General features: G+C 39.3%; 1 protein-coding gene across 4 annotated transcripts in view; it reads left to right on the top strand.

Moving 5' to 3' along the window:
• The first annotated feature begins 6,285 nt into the window (after positions 1–6,285).
• The window catches only part of VEPH1 (ventricular zone expressed PH domain containing 1), a 176,495-nt gene continuing 168,798 nt past the window's right edge, over positions 6,286–13,982 (top strand). For 2 of the 4 annotated variants that reach the window (XM_037526225.1, XM_037526227.1), the window contains exon 1: positions 6,286–6,472. The gene's annotated coding sequence lies outside the window, so the exon portion shown is untranslated. Of the gene's footprint in view, positions 6,473–9,695; positions 9,948–13,982 lie in introns of those variants that run through there. The other 2 variants (XM_037526224.1, XM_037526226.1) reach the window with 2 other exon arrangements.

Raw genomic sequence — 13,982 nt, forward strand, 5'->3', positions numbered from 1 at the left:
TCAGGGGCAATTTTTCCAGGTGGGTTTTTGCACTGCTTTTCACAATTACTCAGGAAAGGGAACTAGACACCTAAGACATTATTAAAAAGGCAGGGAACTTGTAGAAACTCCTATACAAGTCCTGGAAGGCTAGACCTAAGAAGAGGGTAAAATGGAAAGAGAGGAAAATGAAACTCAGTTTCAACTTTTCTCAATACCTAAAATTGGATTGTGGTACTACCATTTTGATGCCTAAGCAAATGTGAATACTCTTCCTTACTCTCAAATTATATTTACAATCAATTTTTGAAAATACAAATTTTATTTTCACATACCCCTATTTCTCACCCTCCATTCACATATACAGTAAGTCCTCATTTAATGTTGGTAAAAGATTCTTGGAAACTGCAACTTTAAATAAAATGATATATAACAAAAGAAGTTCCTCAAGTAGTGTTTCTTTGTCAGCTGAATTTGTTATTTTCTCATCAAAGTTATAATGAAAAGGCTTAATATGGAGAAACTGCTGTTCACATAAATAACCAAGCATGCAAAGAGGCAACAAACTGTGTATAAAAACAGAGGGGGGAAAAACTAGCCAACAGAATTGGATTCACTGGGTCTCCAGAAGTTAAAGTTATTAGACACAGTCTTTACAATAATTTTGTTTACCATATTCAAGGAGGGAAAAAAAGACACTATAAAATTTGGCAGAGAATTGGAATCTACATATAAGAAAGAAGCAAATGAAAATTCTAGAAACAAAAATTACAATGAGAAAAATTTAAAAATTCATGCATGAATAGAATATTAGACACAGCTGAAAAGAGAACCAAGGAATTGAAATAAATAAGAGAAAAGAATATCCAGAATGAAGGATAGAAAGCAAATGACAGGTACTATAAGTGAAATAAAAAAAACAAATAGTAAATTAAAGAGTTTATCATGCATATAATTGAAAATTCATAAGAAAAAGAGGGAGAAGGAATAGGGCAGGAGTCATATTTAATAGACAAAGGAAAAAAAATTCCAATATGACCTCTAACCACAAATTCAAGAAACTCCATGAATCCCAAGTGCAGGGTAAGGTGAAAGAAGTCCACAACTAGGCACATCATAACATCATTGCTGAAATAATAACATCTTATGAAGATATATATTTCTTAAATAAAACATAAAAATTGTGAACCATAAAGGACCTAGAGGCATTATGCTAAGTGAAATAAGTCAGAGGTAGAAAGACAAATATTCATTCTTATGTGGATGATAAGGAAACAACAAATAAAAAAGGCAAAATAAAAGCAATCTCTTAAAACTATAGAAAAAATTATGATAACCAAAAGAGTCAATTACATGGTGGTGGAAGGAAACTAGATTTTCAGTGGCAATCATAATATAGTAGTGTATACACACATCAAACTATAATACTGTACGCCTAAAATCTATATACTGTAATAAACCAAGGTTAGTTCGATGAAAAAATTTGTTGAACTATAAAGGAAAAAATGAATTTTTAAAAGCTAAGAGCTTCCATTCTAAGTTACTACTTTATTTCTAGAAACATTGAAATTGCCCTAATTCCCATTATTAAAGTATGGTATATCCTTATAATAGAATATTTAAGCAACTTTAATAAAAAGATTGAGCATGCTCTATGCTGATATGTAAAGCACTAAGACATGCTCTTAAGTGACTAAAGCAATATGCAGACCTGAGTGTATATAATACACTACCATTTAAGTAAAATTGGGGAAATAAAATGCATTTATATTTGTATTTGAATTATGAAACATTGGAAGAAACAAAATGGTTTTATTGTAAGGATCCCTCAAAACAAAGCTGAAACATGTTAGATATAATTGCAATACAAGTAGCAGACAAAATCTTAGTAAAATACTTCTTCACATCAGTAAGAAAAAAAAATAAATCCATACATAGAAATCCATGAAAGGGATGTGACCCTGAACAGGCATTTAACAAAAGAGGAATTATAAATATATTCAGAATTTGAAATATGGTTAATCTCATCAGTTTTTAGGAAAAAAGCAAATCAATCCAAAAAGATAATATTTTCATCCATTAACAGGTCAAATTAAAGTGTCTTTGTTGAATGTTCTCAGGTGTTTGACACAAACACACACTTCTTGGGGGAATACTGGTTGGTCCTTTCATTTTGGAGTATAATTTGGTGATGTTTAGTAAAATAGAAAATGTGCCTTCCCTACAGTCCTTGCAATTTCACTTCTGGTGTGTGTCCTAGATAGGTTCTTGCAACTGCAGCCAGGAAGCACTCATAAGGATGTTCTTCTGGAGAGTATTTAAGAAGCACTCATGTAACACTTATGACATTCCAGTCATGGTTCTGAGCACTTTACAAATACTACCTGAGATAATCCTCATAACAAATCTAATATCCTTGCCTTATGAGTAAATGAAATTCCTGATACACAAAACATGCTCCAGAACACTGCCCAAAGGCACATGACTGGAAGTGGTAGGACTGGAGTATGCTCTTTCAGCCTCACCTTCACATAGTCTTCTGTAAATCCTGCAAAACACTTACAACTTCCTCACTAGAGGACTGGATAAATAATATGTACTATATTTATAGGATGGAATGCTATGAACCACCAAAAAGATATATACCTGCATATATACCTATGTAGATATTTTTTATAATTTATATGTGAATAACTCTCAGAGCATAGTAATGATGTATAAAAAAATTTAGATGCAGAAAATTATTATGTATCATTTGACATAATTTGTATAAGCCATGCACACCCAATACCATACTACAAATTTTATGCAAATATGTGAGTGCAAAAATGCAGAATTTAATCTTCCACATCAAACTCATGATGCTTTTTGCTTCTAGGAGTAGTGAGTATTTTTGCTTCTATTGAGTATTTTTGTAATTTATTTAATAGAACTGGAAGCCCATATTACAAAGTATTAAGAACTACTAATTGGGGGTAATGAAAGTATTAACTTTTTTAACTTCTAAGATTTTCAGAATTTTTAAAAAGATTTCTTGCTTCCTCTGATTTGAAAATTCTAGTGCAATGGCTTTGTCATCTAAACTGTCTCTTCAGATAACTATGTTTCAAATCTAAAAGCATTGGTAGAAATCTAATGTATGGCAGACAAAGTTTTAACCATGTCTTCATATTGCAAAAACAAAAATTGAAGTCATTTCAGGATTGCTTTCCTGTATCACAGCACATCCTAGTAATTGCTACATGATTTTATATAAAATTCCTAATGTTAACATATTATCCTATTTAAAAATAACATAGTGCAGAAAACTCAGTAATTAGAGGAAAGTAAAAAAGGCATTCATAGCACCTTGTCAGGGTAGATGTTCACATTTATTACTCTGGTTATTAGTTATCTGTCCATCAGTCTTTCCATCACAAGTCCCACCCACACTTAAGAGAAGAAAATTGCACAAGAGCAGGAACATTAGAAAATGGACCACCGGGAGTCACCTTAGACTCCATCTACTATACAGATCATAAAGGGTGTTGAAAATACAGAGTGGACACCACCAAGAAGCGACAGAATCCTTAGTGGGAGTGGGAAAAGGAGAGAGGAATATAGGACAACTTCCAGCTTTCCAGTCTGTAAGTGAAAGGGTACTTCATTAAGATAAACAGAAAGAAGAGATAGTTTGGGAGAACAATGAATCTGCTCTTATTTAGGAGTAATAGACCTTGCTCTTACTAACATATTCTTTTAATCAAAGTGTTCTTTATTATAATGAAGCAGAATGAATAAACCTTACCCATAAGTCCCTATTCCCATGTTCTTAAGAAAAAGGTCGGGGTGGGGGTGGGCAGACTTTTGCAGTGCAAGTCAGGTGCTATTTTGCTGAGCTAAGAGGGACTTCCTGTTTATGTCCAAATTTCTTGCCTGTAGTGTATTTTTGCAAAGATAGGAGTCTGCACAGAGAAATGATGTAACTGAAGGAGTTAGTGGTTCATTTAAAAATAACTATTCATAGAAAATGCAATCACCCAGGAATTCTGTGTTTATATGTAATTTATAGTTTACAGTTTCTTTATATTTTATTTTTGGGTCTCCCTTGTTGGCCTAGGGGTTAAATTTCAGCACTATCACTGCTACAGCCTGAGTTCTATCCCTGCCTGGATAGATAATCCACATATGGTGCAGCAGACCTCTCCGGTCTCACCCACTGCTCCCCTCAGCGTGTATTTCAGTGGATCCGCCTGATCCACTCCCCACTCTGTCTCTGATGAATCCTCTCACTCCCGCACTACACCCCCCCACCTCTGGCCTATACCCCAGTTCTTCTGAGCAAAAATAATTTAAAAAAATAGCAATAATAAAATGAATGAAAAACCGTTTAAAATAATAATTTATTGTTTGTAAAGAAGCATCTTCGTCTGACTTTGTGGTCAAAAAAAATATTTTTTATTCAAGTCTGCCAAATGGGGGAGTGGTGGTAGGTGTGCAGAAATGAGGTGGGGGAATAAAGATAGAACAGATAGAGCAATACCTTGTTGAACCAATTACCCAAAGGAATTTATGAAAATTTCTTAGATAGATGGATTCAATCATAAAGTTTATTGAGGCCAAACAGAATGTGGTTAGAAAACACCGGGTACATGCAGGTGGCTAAAGTGGAAGTATCTAAGGGAACTTAGTCAAAAAGAATTAATCAGAAAGACCCACTTTCAGCTACTCTGAGTAACTTCATTCCTTTGCAGGACTTTCCTGCCCTGCTGGTTGTCCTGGAATCTATGGTCACCTTTGAAAGGTTTGCTTGGAACCTTTGATGGTTGCTACGGAGTCTTATAGTCCTCCTTTGAAAGTAGCTGCATGAGAAGGAAACCAAGGGGCTCTCCCACAAACCCAGGTTAAACTGACACTGTCAGGTAGAAGTTGTTCAATGGTAAAACAACAAAACAAAACAAAACAAAACAAAAAACAGCCTAAGATCACCTAAGGTATTTAAAAATACAGCTTGCATTGAAGGATAGATCTTGCCAATTGTAAGGCAGTTAGTTTAAGGGACCCAAACAAAGTCACTAAGATGTGTTTTTCTGATGGCAAGAAGGTAAGAACAATCAGACCTGATATCTTCTTGTCATCAAGTGCTATAGTTGCCCCCCAAAGCCCAATATTTGTCTGCCTTAACTCCCATTGGCTTGCAAGGGCTCATACCTTTCTCCTAAGTGAATCACTATGATTCGAAGAATCACTCTTATTGGCTAAGACCCAACCTGCTTATGCATCGACTTTGCCCAAAGAGCATTGTTTCTCAAGGGAAATTTGGGTTGAGTTTTCATCAGTTAAGTGGATGTTGGGTGACAAACACAGGAAAAAGTCCCATACTCATCCCATGAGTGTATCCTTTAATTAAACCAGCAATTTATTTACATGATTGCCAGTGACATGGAAATATTGATATTTCCAGTTGTACACCTTACACCTTATTCTCCCCCACCACACTACCCTACCATACACACTTCAGTTCACTGAAAGCTCTCCTTAGAAGAGGTTCAGAAATATCCCATTGCTTTATGCTCAGGCAAAACCTCAGATCAATCAGGGGAGAAAGCCCATGTCACACACATTTTCAAAAGGGGAGAGAAGAGCCCCCAGATGTAAGAATCCACTGGGTACCACCAATTAATTTATGCATGAGAGGTTGGAAGAGCATTCTCCTTAAAGGAGAGAGAGAGATGTGAGGAGATGCAGGACTGCTTGTAAGGGATCCCCCGTGGATTCAGCCTGAGAAGGGAAGTTCTATATTTGGATGGTAAAAAGAATTGAATTAGCAAGTTGTACTGCCACAAGAAGAAACGTGCTGTCTTGGAAAAATCTCTATTGCTTCCAAGGATGTTTCATTCAGTTCTTCAGTGTTTTTCTAGCAATGCTAACAGCATAGTTGGCTTTTCTGCTCTTTCAGACTAGCCATTTTGCTTCTCTCATGATATTTTTCTTCTACCATATTTAATTTAAGTACTATCTCATTCTAATACTTTCTTCTCCCCATCCCCCAAGCCTTACACTGATGCCTGCCCAGAAAAGGCCCCACATCTGATATTAACCTAAAACTTCCTTGATTCCTTAAAGTGAGTTGTTCATTAACAGAACCTAAATTACTGGTTGTTAGGCAAATGTAATTCTTTCAAACTACTGATCTGTTCACAGAAGCTTCCGTAAATCTACTGTAGAAATAAGCAAGGTTTCTGTGCCAATTGTCAGCTCTCAGCAGAAGTTTGGGCGAGGGAGAAGTTACTCATTTGCCGGATTCCCCACAGTGAGTCCAGGGGAGGGAATCAGTGTACCTCTGGCAGGACAGGCTGCGTTGCTGTAACAGAACAGCAGGACAGGACTGGCAGGGGCTGGCAGGGGCTGCCGGCTGCTTCTGAGCCTGGTCCTGGGTTCCAGATGATTCGCTCTCAGGATCACTATTTTGCCTTCTAACCACGGGGATGGCCAGAGTTTCCTGTGTTGAAAGGTATGACTGTCTTCTTTCCTGTCCTTTTGTTCACCAAAAACAAAAGCTAATTAAAGTAAGCTACAGTGAGGTAGAGGTGGGCTGTGGGGGTGGGACAGGGAAGCTTCCAAGGGCTGCTGATTATGCAGAGAAAACACGTTTGGGAGTTGTATATCTTACCAAGTATGCACGCTTTTCTGTTATTAGAGTAAAAAAGTCACTTCTCTGTGGGTTATTAAAACATGTCTCTAGGCCTCAGGAGCAGAAAACTGTGCTTCTGAATTCATGGTATGTGCATTTTTGTTTTACTCCTTAACAATCTGGTCTCATTTCTATTTCATACTTGTGTTTATCCCAAGAAAAGTCTTGCAACCAGCAAAGAAACTGACTCTGCCTATGATTTTCAAAGCAAATTCAACAGCATCTTACAGTGTCTGGGTTGGGCTGTTGCTGTTGTCATTTATTCCTTTGATATTTGAAATATCTTAAAAGTCATAGTTGAATCTAATCTAATCACTTTTTCTTTCAAATTCATACTTAAATTGTTATAGTAGTCAACTGCTTAATTCCCTGATATTTATTTATGTTTTCTATTGAAAGAACAGCAAAAATACTTAAGCGCTTGAATTGGTCATGCACTCATTTAATATATAGCATTAACATGTAAATTGAATTTACCTTCTAATTTGAGAGCGTTAGGCATGTTTTCTGGATGAACAAACGCACAAAATTGCACTGCACTTTTTTCTATCAATTCCAGAGCAAATATAATTTGCAAAGTGAAAACCTGCAGATGAAAATGGATGGACTGCAAAATCATAACAACATCACAAACTTTAGAGTTAGTTGTCCTTGAAGATGGCTCCATCTATTTTTGTTTCAATAGATTCTAGTATGTACTCAAAACTAGATAGATTTTCTGAGCTTTTGCCTCAACCTGTTACCAAGCCTACTATCTTTTGAGTGTGCTTATGATAATATGTCTGCTATAAACTTAGAATGTGTGAGTACAGGCCAAAAGCTGAAAGGCTGAAACCCCTCGCATCATTTGGAATAACCCAGCCTCAGAAGCTTTCATAGAAGTGAAGTGTAGCATCACATCACAACAGAGAAAACCAAGGAACGCCTGGGGAACAATAGACATCTTGTGGGAAGGGCTGAAATGTATTCAGCCGATTCCCATGGGAACCCCTGTAGGTCTTTCACACGGTGTGAGAAAGATGCTCCTTGAAAAGAATCTTTAATCCTTTCTTACAAGGGAAAAGCTATCAGAGAACTTTGCTGAAAGTTTCTAGAACTTGAGAGGGTATAAATTAGTGGGAATACAGGTGAAAAAAAATGAGAATTTTTTAATATACAGTATGGTTGTCCAAGATATAACATAAATAAATTTTGCTATTCTAGTAATGTTCTGAAGTGAAGAATTCAAGGCGTCTCCTAACCTGAAGTTAGAAACAGAGGCTTATTTCCTCAGAGTAAATTGGTTTCCCAAGTCAATTGTGTTTAGTGAATCATCCCCTCTCTCTCCCCCTCCCCTCAAAGTGCTTCCATTTTCCTTACAAATAGTACCCCAATAATGGGGTAGTTAAGTCCTTAGGTTCATGTGTATTTTTATTTAGCAGAATCTAGAGAGTAGGGCACCTTGCAATTTCATAAAGGACTTCTCCCTCCAGAGCCTAGAAGGACTTATATCCCCATTAATGTTAGAGTAAGCACTGCACTTACATGAGAAACTCAGGCATAAGCATTGCCCAGCCACAAAGTCTGTGATACATGGTGTTTCTGTCCATTTCTATTCTGTTAAAATTTCACTATCACTGTTTAGACTTGGTGGGAATAGGATCATGTTGAAGCTTTCTCTTCAGGGAACACAAGTTTTCAAAAAACTTGATAGTACATATTCAAGATAGTGCATGAACTATCCTGATTTAAGACTGGAGAAGGATATAAATAGAATATAAATATGACACATTGGACAATACCTGGGCATCTTTCACACTGTGAACTCAATTCAGGTAGCACTACAGCAGCACAATAGCTTTTAAAATGTATGACATGGGGATATGTTAACAGGAAAATGACATAAAATAATAACATCATTAAGGTTCAGATTGCTGTCACTTCTGTGTGGTTGAGATATTCCAAGTTCTGTGTTAGATGGTTTACATGATCTTATTATACTTAACAGCCCACATCACAGTCCTCAGGTGCAAATTGGGCACCTAGGCTCAGGTGCTGATTCACCTGCCCATGTTTTCACTACAGGTGATGCATAGCTGAGCCCAACTGTGTCTGGATTCCCATGCTTATCACTTTGCTCTCCTTACTGAATTTTCCTTGAGTCCAATTCTGGACTCCAGACTCCTTAAAAATGAATGAAAATTGGATTAAACCTACAGATAAGAAGCATGAATAATGAATGAAGAACGAGGAATGGGGAACCCTAAAAACATATATCCTATTGAAGTGAAACTTCACTGGCATCTGTAAGCCAAACAAATTGCTAATGAAAGATTCCACCTGCTCATGGGTGAGGGGGCTGCTCCATTTTCAAAAAGGAAACTCTTGAGGAAATAGTCTTCCCTACGTTGCTGGTGTGAACATAGGATGATCTCAAGAGTCCAGCAGAGAAGTAATTTGACGAGCAGTGGGAACTCCTAGAGCAACAGACAAATTAGGAATAGTTTAAAATGTTTTCTTAAATGTAGTTATTGTTGAAACATTAAGGGAGGGGTTTCAGTAGCTCTTTCTGCTCTGACGTGAATAGATTAAGAAGGTAACAATTTTTCTGAGTATTGCTGTAATATTTTAAAGTAAAAACTGGATATATCTGGTTTAAGAGGATTTTAATGAAGCCTCTCCCAGCAAATAAAGTGGAATAAAACAGGGTGGGCATTATTAGCAACTCTGAGTCCATTAGCCCCCAACAATATTAACCTAGAGCTGTTGCAAAAGGATTCTTTCCTGTAAGTCTGACTGGGCAAATATTCCTTTTTGGAACTATGCATACAAATCTAGAGAGGGGAGGCAAGGGCAGTGTTGCTGCTGTCACCTCTCTTCCCTGAGCTCTGAGAAACTGCTCCTAATTGTCAGTCCATCCCCCTCCTGGAGTTCCTGTTGAGACCTCATGACTTTTCCCCATTGTTCCCCAGGAAAGTATAGATTTTCATGAACACAGGGGGTTTTGTTTTCTCTATTGAAAACAACTCCACTTCACTGGAGCAGGCTTTATGTTTCACCCCAGGAAACAGCCCTTTTCACTCCAAGGTAGCTCTGCTGGGTGAGATGCAGCCTGTCACCTGACCGGCTCTCTGGAGCTGCAGTGGCATCAGGCTGCATTCCTCGAATTCCTCCCCCAGCACTGCAATGAACAACTTCAGGTTCACTGAGCTGACTGGATTCCACACGCTGGCCCTTGGAGTCTGCCCCTCCATCTCCCACCCTGTCTGCAAACACAGTTAAGGGACAGCCTGCATGCAGGAGGAGTAGCGTACAGGTAAAGCAACTTCGTGGGGACACTGTGGCTCCCTCAAAGGTCATGCTTGGGGCAGAATCATTTCTTTGTGGTGTTAGTTTCTCCCTATGGACATCTGTCTTGTTATTTTACACCAGTTCAAAGCATATATACTGAATAATGAGTGTGTGGGCTGCACATAAGAGTCCCTTAAAGAGCAGAGGAAGAAACTACAAGAGAAAAGTTGGGAGATAGATGCAATTTTATAAACCGGATTCTTTAATTCAAAAAGTGTGAGATGGGAGGCTGACCTACTTGGGTATGAGTCGACTCTGTGTGTAACCTTGGGCATGGTATTGAACCTCACCCATCCTTTTCCTCTTTGGTGATGATATATACCTGCAGGGTTGACAGGAGAACTAAGAGATGAAATTATCTAGCAAAAAGCTTGGTGCATAAAAGTGTCTGAGTATGCACACATGTGCATTGTGTACACCGGTTGCATTTATGTATCTGTCCACTGATGTGTGTGTATGCACAGTAGGTCCAAGTGCGTACATGTGCAAAATTATGACATTCAGAGGGGCGGGAGTTTCTCAGAAGATGAGGTGGAATTTGATCTGGCTCTGACCTTCTCTGCTGTTGCAGAAAGATTAGGAGAAGCCAGACATCTGAGCAAAACATTGACCAGTGCTGAAACATAAATACTGTGTCTTGCTGATTCTTATCCCTATCCTTATGCTGCCACATGGATGGGGGGAGTGGAAGGGGGTGGGGGGCATTGGTTTAATAAGGACTGAGGGAAGGGAGACAGCCCAGTAATTCTCCCTGAAAAGTTTGTCCTGAGAGACCAGCTGCCTTCAATCCTGACTCGGTGCCCCTGGGCTGGTCACTTTCCCCACTGAGCATCAGTTTCCGTGGCATGGAACTGTCATGAGCATTAGGTGACAATTCCTGGGAAGTGTTTGGTATAGTGGCTGACATGGGGTTAATTAACACCAAGTGAACATCCACTAATTTATAAAGGACTCTTTTATGTGTTATTAGTTTTGATCTTCAAAGCAATCTGTTGAGACAGGTGAGGCTACATTAGTCCCAGTTTGCAGATGAGGAAAACTGAGGTACAAGCATGAACCACAGCTTCTGAGTGGCCAGACTGGGACTTGAATCTCAGTCTTCCCCCAGACAATGGCTGACTTAGTGTGTACTCAGCACAGATGCCATGGAATGAAACCTCTCCTAAAAGGTAACAAGCACAATTTCCCCCGCAAGTCATTTCCTGCCACCCCCTCTATGAGAGCTGTCTCTTCATTGGACTCCTCCTTACTTCCTTTTATAGCACCCAGGAGACTTTTCTCTGGGTCATACTTGCCTTATAGAATGTTTGGGATACGTCTCATCTCCCCCTACCCCACCCTTCAATGTGCGCAGAATTTGATGCTTCTGCTTAGGGCCCAGGGGAGGTCTTGGATGCACACATGTGTGCAAGTCAGTTGACGCGGGAAGCAGGGATGTGGAGGCCCACCCAGGTATCCCTGTACATGTGGAGGTGAAGGAGCCCAGGAAAGATTGTGGGTGCCCCTTTCCCTTGGCACATATTTCTGCTGCTTCTTAGAGCTTCGGCTCTGCTTATTTGGGCGATTCTAGGTCTTTTTGTCAAAGCATTTCACAACAAATGTTTTTGTGTCATAACTCATTGGCCATAAGGCAATTCTGCCATAAAAGAGAAAAAGATGGAAAATAAAACAAGACATTCAAAAGGAGCTCATGAACTGTGCGAAGAGCTCACTTTCCTGTGGATTGTACCTGTGCTCTTGTCTTCCAAGTCTTTTGTTCATTCATAGTATTGGACATTTCTTATGTAATTTCTGGTGGTCAGATTCGCTGGAAGTTTGAAATCAGAGAATATAAAGCCAGGTCAAATACTTCCATAACTAGAAATAATGTTGGTTTGCAAAGAGTTGGTTTCTTATTTTGTTGGTGGAGAAACAAACCCAAACTGACAACTAGATGAATACATTAAAGCTGACTGAGTCCAGTGGTTAATTGATGTGTCACTGGAGAAATGAAACCAAACTGTCACCCAGTTAGTCTTTTTCTCCTTTAAGGCAAAATTGCCTTATGGTAATTAGTTGTGCTGTGAGGAAGGCATGCAGTGTAGATGTTTACAGAGACATCCTAGATGTCTGGGGCAACCAAATTTGTTTCCTGAAGGGCCAGATACTGACTGACAAGCCAACTGGTCAAGGTGAAGTCATTTCCATCCAATGTCTTATATCCTGAACACTGTCTACTGGGACTCTGTCACCGCAAATGTGTGAGACTGGGGAGAGAATATGCTGAAGGGGGAATTCAGGAAAATACGGCCCTTACTCTCCTGTAAATATTATGACTACCCCTTCCCATCTGCCAGGATGCAAATTACTGCCTCAGACGCTCATTCTGCTCTACACATCCCTCACCCCTTCCCCATCACACTCCTTTTCTCTTACTCTAAGATGCTCTTCCTATGACCTTCCTGCTGTCTGGCTGACAGAAATCCCCACGCAGAGATGGGCAAGGATGCAGGGTCAGTGTAGAAAAGAAGAGAAACATTTTTTTGCTTTATGATGCTACTCACATCTTCATCCTCCAGTGTTAATAGTACTCTGAGACATTCAACTCCTAGCTTCACATGGAATCAATCTATCATGGTGGCCATAAACTTGTAACCTAGCACTGGAGTCTCTAGGTCCAAGTCCCAGCTCTCTCAAGGGGTTAATGCCTTGGGTTCCTCATGTGTAAAATGGGAGTGAAATATTCTCATACTGTTATCATGAAGATGAAATAAGTTAATGTTTACAAAACTTCTAGAAGCATGTCTGGCACATAGACAAGAAAAGTAATTATTGGGTGTCATTTTTCTAAAGCTGGCAGAAAATGCAAAGGTTGCCTATTGGCAATACTACCCTTGCAACCCCATCAGTGACCTATGAGTTGCACCATTTGCAAACTACTGATAACTTCTTCAATTAAGTACCTGATGAAGTATTTGGCATGTGTTTAGGGACCATGCTATATGGAGAGCATGTGCCTTTAAATTAAAATTACATGCAGTGCAGAGATGTCCCTTCCAGTGATCAATCAGAGGGGAGGTCTTAGAACCCCAAGGGATCAGCAGACTCTGCCTTTCACCCTCGTTCTGAGGAGCACATGCTATTGTTTATGTTAACGAATGGCTCTCCATTCCTATTCTCTGAGCATGTAGCTGCATTTGTATGTTACCTGTGCATGTTGCCTGCTACTCAATGAAGATTTCCAAATGACTGCTTTTATAAAAGGTGAGCCCACTCTACTGTCAACCACAGGAGAAACTCACAGACCTGAAGCCAGAACAGTGGCCACAGCTGCCATGGGACCTGGGGCTGTCATTAAACCTTCTTGGCCAAGAAGTGATCTCGAGGTCTCTGCAGTGCAAATGGGCTGTGATTTTATTAGGCCCAGAAGGGAGGTGATAAGAATAATCAGATATTTAATTTGTGCCATCGCCCTATTCTCTGTAGGCTATTAATTAAGAAGTACAGTGGGATTTTATTATTTCAACTGTGGCAATAGTGGAAGGATTGCCAGATTCCGAAGCCCTTCCTTTTTAGCTATATTGCCATGATATCAAGTTCATTGCCTTCAAGTTCAGTGCTTAAGTTCATGCTCACATTCGGGAGGGCTTGATCTAGCCCAACTCAGAGGCAGAACCCTTTACTCTTTGCCACCTGTTTAGGGAGCTCCTAAGAACGGGCAGATGCTGATATCACCTCTGACCTGAGCTCCAGGTGAGCTTCTGTAGTCAATATACCAAAGAAAGTAGCTCAGAAGATAAGCCCAGGTGTCCACATTCAGGAGGAAAGCAGAAACCAGGCCTACAAGCTATTTCCGGTATTTTCTCTTTCTTTTCATTCCCCTTTCTGTTTGGTCTCCATGGGGATCTGTTTAGGGAAAGCCTAGCAAGTATTGTGCATACTGGTTACTTGTCCACTTGTTTTCTTGTGGCATGGACAAGAGAAGGTTATAGAAAAGAGAAAACAGAAGAAAAACAAATGT

Source organism: Talpa occidentalis, unplaced genomic scaffold (genome assembly GCF_014898055.3).
Source record: "Talpa occidentalis isolate TD23 unplaced genomic scaffold, MPIMG_talOcc4v2.1 talOcc4.4, whole genome shotgun sequence".
In the NCBI taxonomy this organism is placed as follows: Eukaryota; Metazoa; Chordata; class Mammalia; order Eulipotyphla; family Talpidae; genus Talpa; species Talpa occidentalis.